Source organism: Tursiops truncatus, chromosome 18 (assembly GCF_011762595.2).
Source record: "Tursiops truncatus isolate mTurTru1 chromosome 18, mTurTru1.mat.Y, whole genome shotgun sequence".
NCBI lineage: Eukaryota > Metazoa > Chordata > Mammalia > Artiodactyla > Delphinidae > Tursiops > Tursiops truncatus.
Genome location: NC_047051.1, coordinates 36,697,039 through 36,718,240, shown reverse-complemented (window position 1 = coordinate 36,718,240; position 21,202 = coordinate 36,697,039).

Here is a 21,202-nt window from a genome sequence, read left to right as displayed (position 1 = left end):
GGCCACAACAGTGAGAGGCCCACGTACTGCAAAAAAAAAAAAAAAAATAAAGAAAAAAACTAAATGACACAAGAACACAAGAGCATTGTAGAAGTCTCTTGTACTTCCCCATTTAGTGTCAGCCAAAGGTATTCACTTAGAGTGAATCCACAATCCTAACAGTGGCCTAGAAGTATTCAATATTCCTTAGGCTGCATGTAGGTTTTATTTGTATATCTTGACATTATATGCCTTATCTCTTAAAGAAATCTTTGTTCTCCACATCTTTTTGCTGATATCCTTTACATCTCTGATAGGAGCTTAACTTCTTGCCATGTGTAGGCAACTTGTAATATTCAAAAGTAAAGTCTTGGTCATGTCTCCAATAAATATTAAGATTTGTTAATCATAGGGATAAGGATGTCCGAAAAATAAACATTAAAATACCAAACCTCCTCCTCTCTCCTTGATGTACATAAGGAGATTTGTTAATGGCAATTGTAAAGTCTATAATATAATATATATCTTTAAATGAACTTGAAATGTCACATTAATCACTCTGTTTTAGCCCTTATCTTAAAGTTACTACTAACCAGCTAGTTTAGGTAGGGACACAGAGATGATCTCAATTTCTTGGAGAAGGTGAGTAAGAACAGTAAATACAAGATAATATAACATAATAATAAAGATTAGTATTATATTACTTAGATATTGTGTATATGAAATATATACCATCAACAAATACATGTATAAAATACACACTCATATATGTAAAATATGTCTCCTACAATTCCAGGTCAAACTTTTATCTATTTTTGCTTTTATTAGAAACTAATAATTTTTTTAAAATTTTCTGTTTGAGAAGTGAAACATACACAGATTTATTCACACATTAAGCAGAACTGTTCAACAGCAGAATACCTTCTGGAAAAATCAGATAATCATGTCCATTTTTCCAATATAATTCTCTAGGAAATAACACTGTATATCACTTATTTTTTGAGTGTTAAATATATTGGTTTTAAAATGATATATTTAAAAGTATTTAGGGGGGAAGGATCAGGATTAAAATAATATTTATGGAAGAAAAATTTTACGAAATGATGAAACAATAGTTCTATATTTTTGGAAAGGCTCTCCACATTTTATAGTTCACCCCATTCTGGTAGTTTTTGAAAATATTATTTTCCTTATAAACAGAAAAAGTGTTATCAATGGTGGCAGTTTTGTTATAGGAAATTATGGTGTAACAAATAGTGTGGATTTAGTAATGTTATAAGGGAATAGGCCTTGGTTAATTTAGGTGGTGTGGGATTTTCAGTGTCTTCAAAATGCTGACAAAAGCAAACAGCTTGTCTCTGTCTGACCTTCTTTACTCAAACAGCACAATTAATTGCATTTCTGCATGATAGACTGTTACATTCTCTTTATCTAAACATGAATTTGCCTTATAGTGCATTCGACTTTGAAATGTTTTTGACACTTGTATACTGAAACTGTAGTGTCATACTGGTACTTCATTATCAGTCTCAGGGACATAATTAGAACCACAATGGGCAGGATGGAGGCTTTGAATACCTTACAGAATGAGCTCATTTGCATCAACATATTCAAGACAGTTTCCTGCTTTTTGCTTTTCACATTATCACACTTATAGTTTGTGTGTGAGTGTGTGTGTGTGTGTGTGAGAGAGAAACAGAGAGAAAGAAAAGGAAATCAACAGAGACAGAGATGGAAAGAGAGAACAGGAGAGAGAGATAGGGAGAGAGACTTCATGGGAAAAAGGCTAGAAAGATTTTAAGGATTTAAATAATTTTTTGGTGAGTGCTTGCTTGGAAAATGTCATAACATTTTCTTAGTTCTACTGCTCTCTTTGTACAGATGTGATGATATAATATGTGGTAGAAATTAGACTATGTGTATATATTTGAAATTATAATTCATACATCATTGATGGGGGTATTCTTGTTCTGAGAGCAATAAATGATAAGGAATGGATCTCTCCCCTACATTAGGGAGAAAAAACAGGTAGAATTAAATGATGAAAATGTCAGCTAAACTGGTCAAACACAACAGTTTTCCCAATAACTCACTGTAGGACCTAGCCAATAAAGTAGAATGCTTAAAATAACTACTTAGTTCCAGAAAATATTCTGACAAAAAACGTGGGTTAAGAGAAAGTCTTATTTTTTTTTTACACTGGAGTAGGGATTGCAAGCTTTCACACCTTCAACATTCTCTGGATTTAATTTTGTTCAAATGCTAGGCTGCCAGGATCCCTACATATTTATCAATTTTTAAAAAGAGAGAGAGGGAAAAACAGTATCACATATATTTATAGTATAAGTTATATTCTCCACCTATTCCGCCAAAGGTTTTTTTTTGTTTGTTTCACCAAAAAATCATTTAAACTGACTTAGTAGAGAGAGGAAATGTGAAGTTAGTTTCTATAGTGAATGTGATTTCATATCATAGTTCAAAAGCATGAAATAAAGTTTCAGGCCTTATATATATATTTGTATATATATGGAAAATATTACTCAAATTGGTTCTGAAATTCAGTTTCCTTTAAATGCTTGCTACTTAATTGTTCAAGAACTCTCTGCTGCTTTTGGTAAAAAGTGAATTTGGAGCTCTATAGCCCATCATATGTGTCAGCAATTTACATTTAAAATAATAGTGATGGTGCCTTCAAGTATCTTTGAACACATAATATGTCCTGCAGTGTGAGCTAAGGACTTTACAAGTCTTCTGTTATTTAATCCTCTCAACTCTCACATGTGAGGAAGCTGAGGTGTTGAAGAGTTAAGTAATTTAATGGAAGTCTCACAGTTACCAAATGATTTATTTCAAAACTGAAGCAGGTTTCTCTGAACTTGAAGCTCATGTTCTTAACCATATCACAGATGCAATTCTGAAAGTTATGGAAGCACAACATTTTTAATGGGCATAATGTTAAGTATACTTCAAAACCTAGCAGTAAGCCTTTTGTTCTATAAATTATCAAATTGTATACATTTGATTTTCAAATACTATGATAACTTTGTTTAAAAGCAGGATAAAAAACATCTAAAACATTATTATTTCCATACTGTAAACATGGGAAGTATAGGGAAGAAATAAATTTTGTGGAGTACAAAATCAAAAATTGGGGGGATTTTATCAAATAATGAATGTTAATTTGGTTGTGGTTTGTTTTATGCAAAAATACATATCATTCATATCACTGCAAAATGTTTTTAAAAGTAACAGACTCTTTAGACTTAGAGCTTCCTGAAGAGTAAGTTGAACAATTTTTAAAATATTTCTCCTGACAATAGCTCAGTGGATGGAAAAGTTATATTATTTTCAATTATCATCTGTGAGCAATGAATTTATTAGAAACATCTCTTTCCTTTCTATTTACTTGATGTATAAAAGGCAAGAACAGTGATTTATGGAAGAGAGGAATAAGGATGAGTGGGAGCAGCTGAAGGCCCATCCAAGAACACTTGTAACTGGGAATACTTGCAGGACCCTTGTCAAATGAGAGTTTTAAGTAACTTTCTTTCCCCTGGAGGTTCTACAAGGCAGGAGCAATGGGAACAGGATTTTTCTTGACAGTCTCATAGCGATTAGATGCACAATGAAAAAGTGTTCTCTGGGGAGACTATCTGTTAAAATACAAATTATTCTCCAGTTGTTTGATTGTTGGAGCTGTGTTTTCTTCTTTTCTCTCCATTTCTTTATGTCCCTATTTTCCCCTCTACTTCTTTCACTTCCTCCTTTTCTTTTGCTTACTCTCTGTTAGTATTAACTTCATACTAGCTTTTGTAAGAAAAATTAACATTTTTCATTTTATATATTGGGTGAATTTCTGGTTATTGAGGGATTAGTCAAGAATGTAGAGAAAGGGAATTTATGTCAATCAAATGTTCAAAATAATGTCAGGATTGCCTCCATCTGAGAAAAGTTTATAATAGATTTTTTTTTTTAGCACAGTGACCATCACTGAGCTCAATTCTTCCCTTTATTCCCCAAAGACAGTTAGCTATACAGTCAGACAATGATGACATTATCATTCAAAAAATAGCTATATATATATATATAATAGCTATATATATATAGGCATATTTAAATATTATAAAAATCATGATGTAGAATGTTTTAATAAATTATTGATCTGTATAATTATATAGTAATGTTAAATTTTATAGATGAAATTTATAATGCTTTTTTATATTATGTTACAACCTTTAAACTAAAGAAGTTATAATAAATATTTATAAAGGTAATTGCAGACTTCTGTCCATGTCCCATTTTCAGAAAATAAGGCCTTTATTTTTTCATTTCTCTCCATAAGAGATACATTTAATTTCACTTATATAGATTTTTTTCACTACATCTCTTTTTAATAAATATAAGATGAAAACTACATTTTTAATATTAACTGAGATATTTAATTTTAAAAATAATTTCAAAATGAAGTGCATCCATACATCTGTAAGAGTAACTGTTTAGTAGAATAAAGTTACATAGTCTAAAAGTAATTAATTTGCACTTGTAATGTAATTTTGGAAAATAAATATATAATTATAAATATAATTGCTTTAAAAATAAATAGCTTTTATTTATGAGATATGAATGAACCTTATTTTTTCCTATATCTCACATCTGTGACATTTCTAGAAAAAATGTTCATATTCTTCTATAAATCAGGAAACAGAAATATTTCACTATTTGCTGACAAAGGGTGACAGAACATGCCACTGCAAAATATGCCACTTTGACATAAGGATTATTTTGAGTTAAAGGCACTTGAAAAACAGCAAGTGCAAGAAAAACACTCTGACCTTCCTTCTTTTTCTTAAAAGAAAAATGTCCTCCCTATACCAGAAGAAAAGTAACATTCTTATCATCAAGGACAAAAAGTTGAGGCAGAGAGAATTTTATACAAAGAATTCTATGCAAAGAGAACCTGTTAAAATAATTCTTATCTTCCTTTAGCCTCCCGACATAGATAGTTTAGTTACTTTTCCATAATTCTCTCTTTTTATTCAACCTACTATAAAAGTATATTAGTTCTACCATTTCTTTAGGTCTTCATCTCTTATGAGGGCTCTGTGTCATGCAAAAGTTGTATGATTTTTTTATGCATTTCTTCTGCTAATCTGTCTTATGTCAGTTTAATTCTCAGGTCCAGCTGAAAAACCCTAAGAGGGTAAGGGTAAAATTTTGCCTCCCTTACTCTAATAAGGTATTATTTTATTACTATTATATATGTATATATATGTATATATATATATATATATATATATCAGTCATCAATATTTTCTAGTTTCTTTTAAAATCCTCCAGTATTAAAGAAAATGGTGTTTAACTGAAGTTCACACTGTGCTCACAAATTGGAAGAAACAGTATTTTATTTCACCATGTTTATAGAGTATCTGTAAAATAAAATAAGGCATTCTCAAAATGTGTAGAAACATACTGTTGAAATATTTAAGGCTTGTAAAGCTTTATAGAGTGTTACTCTCACTCTTCTGAAGTTAGTAGAAATCATCATGAAAAGGTATCAGGAGAAGACAAAGAATGGTGTGGAATCAGACATTAATCACATAGCTTATAAGATCTTTCTACTTTATCTGGCAAAAATTCTAATAACATTTATTCATAATATTTTATAATCCCATATATTTTCATGGATGGGAATGTCAATATTTATATGGATACACCACCTTAAAATAAATAATATTTTTTTTCTTACTAAAACTAAATTAAAAACAAGATTACAACTGTAAGGGGTTTTTGAATCTTAGAGTTCCTGTGATATAGTTTGTTGCACAGGCAATGAGCCAATTTTATTCTTTTGTGAGGAGATAAAAGTATTTTTTGTTTAAATAATCAATTTCAATTTTTGACATATTTACATTATCATGAAAGTTAAAGTATAATAAAATAGAGGAAATAATATAAAATTCCTTTCCACAAAATCATTGTTAGAAAAACATTCTGTCATTCTACATTGCAGCGATAACAACTCATGATTTGTTTAGGTAACTACAAATTGTCAGCATAATATTTGCAATTAAATATGTATGGTGATATTGGTCTGATGAAAAGTCTAAATATTTGACCAACTTACTGAAGGATAATGAACTCCTAGGGTGCTTTTATTTATTTTGTATTCTGGATTTGTAATTAAGCTAAACGTTTAAGACTAGAAAAGAGATTGTACCCAGAAAAATAAACAAGAACTTATTAATAATACAAAAATATTTTTTAAATGCTTACTGGTACTGTCTATGATCCTTTAGATAACAAGAGTTCAAATTATTAAAATGATGTTTTTTAGGATAACATTATCAATGTACATTAGAAAGCTAAGTTCATTTGTTTTCTATAAGTGAAGATTTTAATTTGGAATAATTTAAAATTTTTGGAAAAGGGGCAAAGATTGTGTATTGAATTCCAGTATATCTATTAGCCAGTTGCATATAAAGTTATTCTAAATAACCTGGATACAATTATCAAAACAAAGAAAGATTTTTTCCTAAGTTACGATTTACTACACTCAAATATTTATAGTGATTTTACCAGGTTTTCTCATTATAGTCCTTTTTCTGTTCCAGGATCCCATCCAGGGTTCCATGTTCACTGAGGAATCTGTTATCTTTGTTTCCACTGGTTTCCACAGCAATCTAAAAACAATACACTATGTTTATATTCATTTTAAGTTTCTAAGTATTAAATGGCATCAATGAGGAGCAGAGTTAAAATAATGTTATTAGCTTGTTTTATATTATTTATTTTTTCAATATTTCCACCTTCAAAGGTTTAAAAAAATTGAAAATAAAAGAAACTTTCAATGGAATTACAAGCGGTGTATATACAGCGATAATCTGCTGAAGTATCCTACAGCTGATCTCCTGTTGTTCATGTAGATGAATGTTTTCAACACAACTTATTCGAATTAGTACAAAGGGACCCAAATGTCACAAGTGATTTTCTACAAAACCAACTCATCCTGTTATAAGACAGAAAATATTGAGTAGTATAGAAGCTGAAAGATTCCTCCACATACGCACAGACTTTAAAGTCCTACAGAAGACAGAATCAAACTGAATTTAAAGAAAAATTAATTTTAGGTGACATACATCATGTCAATTATATTAAGAACACTATTTTTTACATGTTTAATTTTAATTTTTAAAACCCCTTTATTAAGGTATAAAGTTAACAAGACTGTATTATAGGGTCAAAAGATTTCTAAGAGGTTAGACATTATAAATGTTTTTATCACACACAAACCAATTTATTTTATTTTATTTTATTATTTTATTTTATATTTTGTAACATCTTTATTAGAGTATAATTGCTTTACAATGGTGTGCTAGTTTCTGATTTATAACAAAGTGAATCAGTTATACATATACATATGTCCCCATATCTTTTCCCTTTTGCACTTCCCTACCTCCCACCCTCCCTATCCCGCCCCACTAGGTGGTCACAAAGCACCGAGGTGATCTCCCTGTGCTATGCAGCTGCTTCCCACTAGCTATCTATTTTACATTTGGTAGTGTATATATGTCCATGACATTCCCTCACTTTGTCCCAGCTTACCCTTCCCCTTCTCCGTATCCTCAAGCGCATTCTCTAGTGAGTCTGCATCTTTATTCCCATCTTGCCCCTATGTTCTTCATGACTTTTTTTTCTTTAGATTCCATAAATATGTGTTAGCATATGGTATTTGTTTTTCTCTTTCTGACTTACTTCACTCTGTTTGACAGTCTCTAGGTCAATCCACCTCACTATAAATCACTCAGTATCATTGCTTTTTATGATTGAGTAATATTCCATTGCACATATGTGCCACATCTTCTTTATCCATTCATCTGTTGATGGACACTTCAGTTGCCTCCATGTCCTGGCTATGGTATATAGAGCTGAAATGAACATTTTGGTACATGACTCTTTTTATTATGATTTTCTCAGGGTATATGTCCAGTAGTGGGATTGCTGGGTCGTATGGTAGTTCTATTTTTAGTTTTTAAGGAACCTCCATACTGTTCTCCAGAGTGGCTATATCAATTTACATTACCACCAACAGTGCAAGAAGGTTCCCTTTTCTCCACACCCTCTCCAGCATTTATTGTTTACAGATTTTTGTTTTGTTTTGTTTTTTGTGGTACGTGGGACTCTCACTGCTGTGACCTCTTCCATCGTGGAGCACAGGCTCCAGACGCGCAGGCTCAGCGGCCATGACTCACGGGCCCAGCCACTCCATGGCACGTGGGATCCTCCCGGACAGGGGCAGGAACCCGCATCCCCTGCACCGGCAGGCGGACTCTCAACCACTGCGCCACCAGAGAAGCCTGTTTATAGATTTTTTGATGATGGCCATTGTGACCGGTGTGAGATGATAGCTCATAATTTTTGTTGTTGTTGTTTTTTTGTGGTACATGGACCCCTCACTGTCGTGGCCTCTCCCGTCGCAGAGCACAGGCTCGGGATGCGCAGGCTCAGCAGCCATGGCTCACAGGCCCATCCACTCCGTGGCATGTGAGATCTTCCCAGACCAGGGCATGAACCCGTGTCCCCTGCATCAGCAGGTGGACTCTCAACCACTGCGCCACCAGGGAAGCCCTCTCATTGTAATTTTGATTTGCATTTCTCTAATGATTAATGATGTTGAGAATTCTTTCATGTATTCTTTGGCAATTGGTATATCTTCTCTGGAGAAATGTCTATTTAGGTCTCCTGCCCATTTTTGAATTGGGTTTTTTTTTTTTTTTTTTTTTTTAATTTTGAGCTGCATGAGCTGCTTGTAAATTTTGGAGACTAATCCTTTGTCAGTTGTGTCATTTGCAAATATTCTCTCCCATTGTGAGGGTTGTCTTTTCGTCTTGTTTATGGTTGCCTTGGCTGTGCAAATGCTTTAAAGTTTCATTAGGTTCCATTTGTTTATTTTTGTTTTTATTTCCATTTCTCTAGGAGGTGGGTCAAAAAGGATCTTGCTGTGATTTATGTCATAGAGTGTTCTGCCTATGTTTTCCTCTAAGAGTTTGATAGTGTCTGGCCTTACATTTAGGTCTTTAATCCATTTTGAGTTTATTTTTGTGTATGGTGTTAGGGAGTGTTCTAAATTCATTCTTTTACATGTAGCTGTCCAGTTTTCCCAGCACCACTTATTGAAGAGGCTGTCTTTTCTCCATTGTATATCCTTGCCTCCTTTGTCATAGATTAGTTTATCATAGGTATGTGGGTTTATCTCTGGGCTTTCTCTCCTGTTCCATTGATCTATATTTCTGTTTCTGTGCCACTACCATACTGTCTGGATTACTGTAGTTTTGCATTAAAGTCTGAAGTCAGGGAGCCTGATTCCTCCAGCTCCATTTTCTTTTTTTTTTTTTCTTCACATTGCTTTGTCTATTCGGGGTCTTTTATGCTTCCATACAAATTGTGAAATTTTTTGTTCTAGTTCTGTGAAAAATGCCATTGGTAGATTGATAGGGATTGCATTGAATCTGTAGATTGCTTTGGGTTGTAGAGTCATTTTCAAAATGTTGATTCTTCCAGTCCAAGAACATGGTATATCTCTCCATCTATTTGTATCATCTTTAATTTCTTTCATCAGTGTGTTACAATTTACTGCATACAGGTCTTTTATCTCCTTCGGTAAGTTTATTCCTAGATATTTTATGCTTTTTGTTGCAATGGTAAATGGGAGTGTTTTCTTAATTTCACTTTCAGATTTTTCATTATTAATGTATAGGAATGCAAAAGATTTCTGTGCACTAATTTTGTATCCTGCTACTTTACCAAATTTATTGATTAGTTCTAGTAGTTTTCTGGTAGCATCTTCAGGATTCTTTATGTATAATATCATGTCATGTGCAAACAGTGACAGCTTTACTTCTTCTTTTCCAACTTTGATTCATTTTATTTCCTTTTCTTCTCTGATTGCTGTGGCTAAAACTTCCAAAATTATGTTGAAAAATAGTGGTGAGAATGGGCAACCTTGTCTTGTTTCTGATCTTAGTGGAAATGGTTTCAGTTTTTCATCATTGAGGATGATGTTGGCTGTGGGTTTGTCATATATGGCCTTTATTATGTTGAGGAAAGTTCCCTCTATGCCTACTTTCTGGAGGGTTTTATCATAAATGGGTGTTGAATTTTTTCGAAGGTTTTCTCTGCATCTATTGAGATGATCATATGTTTTTTCTCTTTCACTTGGTTAACATGGTATATCACATTGATTGATTTGTGTATATTAAAGAATCCTTGCATTCTTGGGATAAACACACCTTGATCATGCTGTATGATCCTTTTAATGTGCTCTTGGATTCTGTTTGCTACTCTTTTGTTGAGGATTTTTGCATCTATGTTCATCAGGGATATTGGCCTGTAGGTTTCTTTCTTTGTGCCATCTTTGTCTGGTTTTGGTATCAGAGTGATGGAAGCCTCATAGAATGAGTTTGGGTGTGTTCCTCCCTCTGCTATATGTTGGAAGTTTGAGAAGGATAGGTGTTAGCTCTACTCTAAATATTTGATAGAATTCACCTGTGAAGCCATCTGGTCCTGGGATTTTGTTTGTTGGAAGACTTTTAATCACAGTTTCAATTTAAATGCTTGTGATTTTTCTCTTCATATTTTCTATTTCTTCCTGGTTCAGTCATGGCAGGTTGTTCATTTCTAATAATTTGTCCATTTCTTCCAGGTTGTCCATTTTATTGGCATACATTTGCTTGTAGTAATCTCTCATTATCCTTTGTATTCCTGCAGTGTCAGTTGTTACTTCTCGTTTCTCATTTCTTATTCTATTGATATGAATCCTTTCTCTCTTTTTCTTGATGAGTCTGGCTAATGGTTTATCTATTTTGTATATCTTCTCAAAGAACCAGGTTTTAGTTTTATTGATCTGTGCTATTGTTTCCTTCATTTCTTTTTCATTTATTACTGATCTGATCTTTATGATTTATTTCCTTCTGCTACCTTTGGGTTTTTTTTTTTTTTGTTCTTTTTTCTCTAATTGCTTTAGGTGTAAGGTTAAGATGTTTATTTGAGATGTTTCTTGTTTCTTAAGGTAGGATTGTATTGCTATAAACTTTCCTCTTATAACTGTTTTAGCTGCATCCCATAGGTTTTGGTTTGTCGTGTTTCCATTGTCATTTGTTTCTAGGTATTTTTTGATTTCCTCTTTGATTTCTTCAGTGTATCTTAGTTATTAAGTAGTGTGTTGTTTAGCCACCATGTGTTTGTATTTCTTACAGATTTTTCCTGTAATTGATATCTAGTCTCATAGTGTTGTGGTCAGAAAAAAATACTTGATACAATTTCAATTTTTTAAAATTTACCAAGGCTTAATTTTTGACCCTAGATATGATCTATCCTAGAGAATATTCCATGAACACTTAAGAAGAATGTGTATTCTGTTGTTTTTGGTTGGAATGTCCTGTAAATATCAATTAAGTCCATCTTATATAATGTATCATTTAAAATTGTGTTTCCTTATTTATTTTCATTTTGGATGATCTGTCCATTGGTGAAAGTGGGGTGTTAAAGTCCCCTACTATGAATGTGTTATTGTTAATTTTCCCTTTTAAGGCTGTTAGTATTTGCCTTATGTACTGAGGTGCTCCTATGTTGGGTGTGCAAATATTTACAATTGTTATATCTTCTTCTTGGATTAGTCCCTTGATCATTATGTAGTGTCCTTCTTTTTCTCTTGTAATAGTCTTTGTTTTAAAGTCTATTTTGTGTCATAAGAATTGCTACTCCAGCTTTCTTTTGATTTCCTTTTGCATGGAATAACTTTTTCCATCCCCTCTTTTCAGCCTGTATGTGTCCGTAGGTCTGAAGTGGGTCTACTGTAGACAGCATATATATGGGTCTTGTTTTAGTATCCATTCAACCAATTTTTGTCTTTTGGTTGGAACATTTAATCCATTTACATTTATAGTAATTATCTATATGTATGTTCCTATTACCATTTTCTTAATTGTTTGGGGTTTATTATTTTAGGTTTTTTCCTTCTCTTGTGTTTCCTGCCTAGAGAAGTTCCTTTATCATTTGTTGTAAGGCTGGTTTTGTGGTGCTGAATTTTCTTAGCTTTTGCTTGTCTGTTAAGTTTTAATTTCTCTGTCAAATCTGTATGAGATCCTTGCTGGGTAGAGTAATCTTGGTTGTAGATTTTCCTCTTTCATCACTTTAAATATGTCCTGCCACTCCCTTCTGGCTTGCAGAGTTTCTGCTGAAAGATCAGCTGTTCACCTTATTCAGCTTCCCTTGTGTGTTATTGTTTGTTTTTCCCTTGCTGCTTTTAATATTTTTTCTTTGTATTTAATTTTTGATAGTTTGATTAATATGTGTCTTTGTGTGTTTCTCCTTGGACTTATCCTGTATGGGATTATCTGTGCTTCCTGGACTTGATTAACTATTTCGTTTCCCATATTAGGGAAGTTTTCAACTATAATCTCTTCAAATATTTTCTCAGTCCCTTTCTTTTTCTCTTCATCCTCTGGGACCCCTATAATTCTAGTGTTGGTGTGTTTAATGTTGTCCCAGAAGTCTCTGAGACTATTTTCAAGTCTTCCTCAACTATTTTCATTTTTTTTTTCTTTATTCTACTCTGCAGTAGTTTTTTCCACTATATTATCTTCCAGGTCACTTATCAGTTCTTCTGCTTCAGTTATTCTGCTATTGATCCCTTCTAGAGTATTTTAAATTTCATTTGTTTTGTTGTTCATCACTATTTGTTTGCTCTTTAGCTCTTCTAGGTTCTTGTTAAATATTTCTTGTATTTTCTCCATTCTATTTCCATGATTTTGGATCATCTTTACTATCATTATTCTGAATTCTTTTTCAGGTAGACTGCCTATTTTCTCTTCATTTGTTAGGTCTGGAGGGTTTTTGTCTTGCTCTTTCATCTGCTGTGTGTTTCTCTGTCTTCTCATTTTGCTTAACTTACTGTGTTTGGGGTCTCCTTCTCACAGGCTGCAGGTTCGTAGTTCCCATTGTTTTTGGTGTCTGCCACAGTGGCTAAGGTTTGTTCAGTGGGTGGTTTAGGCTTCCTGGTAGAGGGGTCTAGTGCCTGTGTTCTGGTGGATGAAGCTGGATCTTGTCTTTCTGTTTAGCAGGTCCACCTCTGGTGGTGTGTGTTTGGGTGTCTGTGGCCTTATTATGATTTTAGGGAGCCTCTCTGCTAATGGATGGGGTTGTGTTCCTGTCTTGCTATTTGTTTGGCATAGGGTGGCCAGCCCTGTAACTTGCTTGTTTTTGAGTGGAGCTCGGTCTTGACATTGAGATGGAGATCTCTGGGAGATTTTCACCAATTGATATTTCGTGGAGCTGGAAGGTCTCTTGTGGACTAGTGTCCTGAAGTTGGCTCTCCCACCTCAATGGCACAGTCCTGATGCCTGGGTGGAGCATGAAGAGCCTGTCATCCACATGGCTCAGAATAAAAGGGAGTAAAAAAAGAAAGAGAAAGAAGAAGATAAAATAAAATAAAGTAAAATAAAATAAAATAATTAAAATAAAAACTGATTTTTAAGAAAAAGAAACTTAAGTAATAAAAAATAAACATAAATAAAGGCCAGAGAGAACCCTAGGATAAATGGTAAAAGCAAAGCTATACAGACAAAATCACATGCAGAATTGTACACATACACAGTCACAAAAAGAGAAAAAGGGAAAAAAAGAAATATATATATATATATATAGTTGCTCCCAAAGTCCGCCTCCTCACTTTGGGATGATTTGTTGTCTATTCAGGTATTCCACAGATGCAGGCTACATCAAGTTGATTGTGGAGATTTAATCCACTGCTCCTGAGGCTGCTGGGAGAGATTTCCCTTTCTCTTCTTTTTTCGCACAGCTCCCAGGGTTCCACTTTGGATTTGGACCCACCCCTGCATGTAGGTCGGCTGAGGGTGTCTATTCTTCACTCAGACAGGACAGGGTTAACTTAGCAGATGATTTGGGTGCTCAGGCCCAGAATAGGGAGGGATACAGATGTGGGGCAAGCCTGCGGCGGCAGAGGCCGGCGTGACATTGCACCAGCCTGAGGCGTGCTGTGCATTCTCCCGGGAAAGTTGTTCCTGGATCATGGGACCCTGGCGGTGGTGAGCTGCACAGACTTCTGGGAGGGGAGCTGTGTATAGTGACTTGTGTTTGCACACAGGCTTCTTGATGGCTGCAGCAGCAGCCTTAGCGTCTCATGCCGGTCTCTGGCCGTGGCTCACGCCGTCTCTGGAGCTCCTTTATGCAGTGCTCTTAATGCCCTCTACTCGCACACCAGGAAACAAAGAGGGAAGATAAAGTCTCTTGCCTCTTCGGCAGCTCCAGACTTTTTTCCAAACTCCCTCCCGGCTAGCTGTGGTGCACTAGCACCTTCAGGCTGTGATCACGCATCCAACCCCAGTCCTCTCTCTGGTATCTGACCAAAGCCTAAGACTCAGCTCCTGGCCCCCACCCATCCTGGCAGTTGAGCAGACAAGCCTCTCGGGCTGGTGAGCACTGGTCGGCACCGATCCTCTGTGTGGGAATCTCTCTGCTTTGCCCTCTGCACCCCTGTTGCTGAGCTCTTCTCTGTGGCTCCAAAGCTTCCCTTCTGTGCCACCCAGTCTCTGCCCACAAAGGGGCTTCCTAGTGTGTGGAAACATTTCCTCCTTCACAGCTCCCTCCCACTGGTGCAGATCCCATCCCTATTATTTTGTGTCTGTTTTTTCATTTTTGTTTTGGCCTACCCAGGTACGCGGGAAGTTTCTTGTCTTTTGGGAAGTCTGAGATCTTCTACCAGCATTCAGTAAGTGTTCTGTAGGAGTTGTTCCACTTATAGATGTGTTTCTGATGTATTTGTGGGAAGGAAGGTGATCTCCGCATCTTACTCTTCTACCATCTTGAAACTATCCTGTCTAATTTATTTTAAAAAATAAAATAATTATGCTTTTTTACTTGCAGGAAAATAACACATTAATATGCATAGGACTTTAAATGGGTTTACGTTTGGTTCAAATCACTGAGGCCAATTGAAATATTCTAAGTACACACTCTGTTTTCTTTACATAATTTGTCTCGAATATTCTGAGGATGTGTTCGTGAACAATATTTTTTCTTATTGAGGTATAGTTGCTTTACAATAATATATTAGTTTCAATTGTACAACGTAGTGATACAATATTTTTATAGATTATTCTCCATTTAAAGTTATTACAAAATAATGGCTGTATTTCCTTGTGCTTTACATATATCCTTGTTATTTATTTCATAAATAGTAGTTTTTAATCCCTTAATCTCATACCCCTATCTCACCCTTCCCCCCTTTATTCTCCCCACTGATAATCATTAGTTTGTTCTCTATATCTGTGAGTCTGTTTAACAAATTAAAAAAAAATAGAAGAAGAAAACATTCTAAGGATTCTTTGGGATAATATCAAGTATAGGGATCCCAGAAGGAGGAGAGAGAGAATGGTGTTAAAATTGTTTAATGAAATTATGGATGAAAACTTCTCAAGCCTGAAAAAGAAACAGATGTCCAGGTACAGGAAGAACAGAGTTCCCCATAAGTTGAACCTAAACAGACCTACCCCAAGACATATCATAATTAAAATGGTAAAAGTTAAAGAGAATTATAAAGCATTCAAAAGAAAAAAAAAGAAAAAAGTGTTCATATTGAAGGGAATCCTCATAAAGCTATCAGATGATTTTTCTGCAGAAACTTTGCAGGGCAGAAGGGAGTGGCTTGATATATTTAAAGAGTTGAGAGTCAAAATCCTGCAATCTAGGATATACTCTATCCAGCAGAATTGAAGGAGAGGTAAAGAACTTCTCAGTCAAGCAAAAACTAAGAGTTCATGAACAAGTTTAAATTTATATAATGGAATCAAGTCAAACCAGATATACTGAGTATCTAATTTTTATCTACTCCAATATTAAAGAGAAGGGTTTTATATTCATAGGTGGATGAAACAAGGAGAGAGTGGATATATTTTACAATCCAAATAAATTTATAAGATTTTTTTTTCAGTACTTGCAGAGTTACTCAACCATTAGAAATTTGAGACTGTAAGTTATTTATTTTTAATATTTTAGTTTGAAATATCAAGTATGATATGATGTATTCTTTAGTCAAACACAAATCCACATAAATAAGCATGTAGATCTCTGATATTTATTGCAGTTCTGCCTTTACTGGTAAGTGAGCACTGAGTTGATTATTATAATAGGAAAATATCTTCTGTAACATGGAGAACTTATGGAGATACTTTGTTTATTATTGAGAAGGATATAAATGAATGAGAAGACAACTAATGGAGTTTAGTTATTGATCAACATTTTGCCAACATTTTTAGAAAAAGAAATTAAAACTAATTTTTGAAGTATAGAAGTAATACTAACAGCAATAATACTGATGATGGTACATAATATAACAAAATGACAAATAATGAAATTGAAAGTTGAAAAATCCAGTTTGGAAAAATAGATAAATGTCATTTATTATGTAAATGGTCTGATTATACAACTTTTAGTGAGATATTGTTCCCAGGAGGACAGATATTTTTTGCATTGCTATGCATCTATTTATTATTTAATTTCTTCAATAAATATATGGTAAGACTATGCTGTTACCTAAGGATCTTACTATAAACAAACATGCCATGAACCCCTTTCACATTGAGCTTAAGTGAAGCTTAAGACAGAGAGTCAGAAAATAATAACTCAAATAAATACAAAATTTAAAATGGTATAAGTGAATTAGTAGATATGTACATTTCCTAGTCAGGGAGGTAAAGAAAACTGTCAGGTAATGATTGACCTAATAGACGACAGTGGACAATGACTAACCCAACTTCACAGGAAAGGTTTTCCACAGGCAAAATAACAACAGCCTGGGGGTGGGGGTGAGGTACAGTGGTTTTTACAATTAGAAGGAAATTATATTATCTAGAGAATGAAGACATATGGTTTTGGGTAAACGGAGAAGAAGGTTGGGTTGTGCAAGACCTGGTCTTCACCTTGAAAACATTTGGCTTTTCTTGATTCATTTTAATCTGGGAGGACATAACCAATGGTTTTGACATAATAATTAGTTATATAGATGACTACAATTTAGAGGGAATGCAGAGAAGATAGAGTAAAACTGTTTAACAGACAATTGCAGTTGTCTAAGGGCTGAGGTAGTTTACACTAGAGTATTATCAAGGAAAAGGAAGAATTTGATTCAGTCAAAAGTTATATAGAAGGTGGTCTGAATTTGGTGACAGCTTCATTATGGGAAGCTATGATATCAAGGATGACTCTTATGTCATTATCCTTTGTAATAAGAAGGGTGTTGGTACCATTAAAAAGTGCAAGCTACTTCATTTTATCACTTCTCTACCTACTTGTGGTTGGTAATCCTGTTAAAATCATTGCTTCTTGGAGACTTTTCTTTCCCTGTTATCTTAGAAGAGGACTGCATTTTTAAGGGTTGGGAGAGGATGCTATTGTATTTGAATATTTTGATGTGAGCTAAATTTGTGCCCTCAAGTGGAAGTATCAAGTATAAACATTTATATATAAACATGAAATTCACTGAAGGAATTTCGAATGTCTAGACTAGAGACAATATATTTTATCTGGGCCTGGTTTATGATACTTAGAGAGAGGACATAGAGTAAGAAAAGGAAAAAACATTTTATGAATCATGATTTATTTCTATGACAGGAAATATTGATATCAAGAGTTCAATCTTTTCCTGGGACCAGAAAACAATTAATTTGTTCTCTGTTGTTGTTGTATATTTGATACAAATGTATAGGCATGAAGAACTTTGAAGAAGTTGGATTTTTACATAATGCAAAGTCTTTAAATTATCATCTGTATTATAATTCCTTGACGTTTTCAGTGAATGTTCAGTACATCTCATAGTAAGAGATTCAATTATAGAAGCTAAGGAAAGGATTGTGCCCTTATAGTGAGAACTAGAGTGATGGTGGGAGGGTCAGTCACCAGGGAAAGGCAAATCTGCTCAAGAAGCAATGATTTCATCCAGACTACTAGCCACAAGTAAGCACAGAAGAGCTACATTGAAATTGTGAGTTTGATTTTCTTTTAAAGTATAGTTTATGAGAAATTAGATTTTCTTGCAGCATTGCAAAACTTCAATATAGAACACAACTATTAGTTATGTGTGGTATCTAAGTAAGTTTATCCTTTTTTTTTTTTCATTAGTCATATGATGTTTAATTATTTAGAAGCCCAGACAGATCCCAGACTCTTGGAAAAGATTATCTGCCCAACTGCCATAAGTAGGAATCTAGAGTCCCGTGTGGTCAGAGCAAGAAGGGCTTTCTGCTACTCTGTAAACACTTGCTAGCAGAGACTGTTCACTTCTGGTGAGACACCCCACACTTTTCTCCCTGAAACACTCAAATTCTTTCCTTTAATATCTGCTATGATTAACAGAGGACTAAAGTAATCTTTCCCTTTATCATGGTTTATGTCAGTTTATTACAAACTTTTCTAGGGAACCTTAACTTGTTATGTGTCCTTGACCAAGTTTGGTCACCTCTATAAAGACATGTCCTCACTTAAAACTATTTCCCAAGTAATATTATTAGAAGAATTAGAAAAATTCAGGCAAATGCTATTCTTATGCTATTTTTGCTGTATAAAGTTATCAAAATGTTCCTATACTCTTGACATGACTGTGATATTTCAGTATGTGTTGCACATATATGTTGAGTATGTGTAGCTGCTGATTAAACTGAATCAGATTAACTGATTCGAATCTTAATTCTACCACATACCATTTGTGTGACCTAAACCCACTCTGCCTCAATTGTCTCATGTGCAAAATAGAGACAAAAGTGTTCCCATCAAATGATTATTGGGAGAATTTAAGGTATTAATTTATGTATGGCTGTGTCAATTAAGGGGAAAATGTATACACTCAAGTTAGAATGATAGAGAATTAATATTATAAAGGAGCTATTTAAATGTATGAAAATGATGAAAGAAACTCACAAGGGATATTTCAGTGCCCCAGGACCAGCAATAGTAGTGTTGCTACCACTCCACATGTGAAAGGACTAGGGTAAAGTATGGTTACTTCAGTAACTACAAACTTTTACAGAGAATTGTTCAGACGGGCAGCCAAGATGGGATTTGTAAAGTGGAGGACTCAACCACTCCAAAGTGATCATATTGGAATGAAGCTATTGAAATAAATATTCTCTCCTTACTCTCTTCACTCTTTTTTATATTGTGCATATTTCCCCACTGGCTGAATCCAACTGGAAACCAAATATAACTAAGCCAATTGGTAGAATCCAGGAAGTTTAGGTTCCAGGGTAAAGAAGAGATTGCAGAATTGATCTGAAATGATTAAATGATAACTGGCATAAAGGCACTGAGAATCATGTGTGTTATATAGTCAGCGATATGTATTAACTATTGTTTGCAACCTCTTGCACTAAAATTATAGACTTTTATAACTGCTTTGTCATTATTCACTCTACCTCTATTTAAATGTACAGAAACATTCATAGTACACATGATTAATTGTGTTATAACATTTCATAACCAACTTTGCTAATATTATGGATTCCAAGTAAAATAATTTTCCCTTAGATGTTACTAATTTAAAAATAAGTTAACAATAAAAATGATGGAAGGTTTCATTTGTGAGAAAGTCTACACATTTCCAATTCAAAGAAAATGAGAATTTATTGAATTTCCACTTTTCCCTTCAGAAGGTATTACTTAAAATACTTAGCATTATTACATGTATAGAGAAATACATGTAATAGAGAAACAATAAAGTCAAATCAAACTGTCTATGCATTTAATGTTTTCTCACTAATTATCTATGACAGCATTTTTAGTTTAGAGACATGGTTAGCTGTAAATCTAATATTTCAGATAATGGAAAAGGAATAGATATTCAGTTCAGAAAATATACGTATATCTAGGAATATTTTGAAATGAAAATTGTACTTACGTTGTTTTACTCAGAATGGCTATTAACCATGTTTTTATAACAGGCTAAGATAATAATTTGGATTCTAAATGACATATTTTAATATCAAGATGAGTAATTTAATATAATTAGTATTAAATTACTTCTAATTTTCACCATTGATAGCTTGCACAGGAAGTCATAATAGGTTCTCAAGGCAAACACCAAACACTAACATATCATATTCCTATTAGGAGAAAATTTACCTTATAATTTTCTGAGGGAAGTTTAACCTTTTTTTCTTCTTTTATTATTTGATTTTAGTGCATGTGAATCTATTCGCTATAATCATATGTGGGTACTGTGTGATTTCCTTGTATATTTTTGAGAAGCATCTGATCACGGGTGGAATTTGCATCCATAGGAAGTATGAGAGAGAAAATATGAACTTAAAGTACTGAGAGTTGAGAAATCCCAACGTTCATAGAATAGGTGATGAAGGAAGTATAGCCAAAGTATGCTGAGAAGGCTGGACTATTTATTTATGGAAAGCAAAACAAAAAACCACACATGATAAAGTGCTTTCAGAGTAGCCAAAAAAATGAAGGTGGTTCATAAAAGATGGTGTGATAAACCACATTTAAAAACATTGACAGTATAAGAAAGAGATGACAGAGAGGGTCCATTGATTTTAAAACCTGAAAATTGATGGCAATGATAAAAGGAGCTTTAATGGCTTACTTGGTACAAAGCCAGGTTATATTGTTTTATAAGATGATCTGGAGTTGGCCAAAAAGAAACACTCAGCAAATTACTAAAAATAGATGACATAAAGTTGTAGCTATTCAGAGATGTGGAGTTACAGTTTAAGAGAGTTTATTTTGTTCCACCTATATCATTGTACTAATGTGAATAATACAATAGAAAAAGAAAACATGACAGAGAGCATTGAAAAACTAGCAGATTCAAGTCTTTCATAAGGCAAAGGATAAGTCCCTGAGCATAACTGTTAGGTAACCTCTCTTCTCTCCTTTTTCCGGGAGAGACATAAGTCCTCCCTTGAAATAGGGAAGGAAAAAATAGAAGTATAGTCATACAGTGGTTCTTAAGCTTGATGGGAACAAGATGAGAATGCTCTGTTAATCTTAACTTTTTAATTAATTTTAAATGCTAAGAAACATCTCTGAATTAAAATTTTAGAGGTTTAAGAAAAATGGGGAAGTATAAAATTGTCTTGCTTGGATGTGAAAAACAGGAGCTATATTTAATTGATTGAATACATTTGAGAACCAATTAAAATTC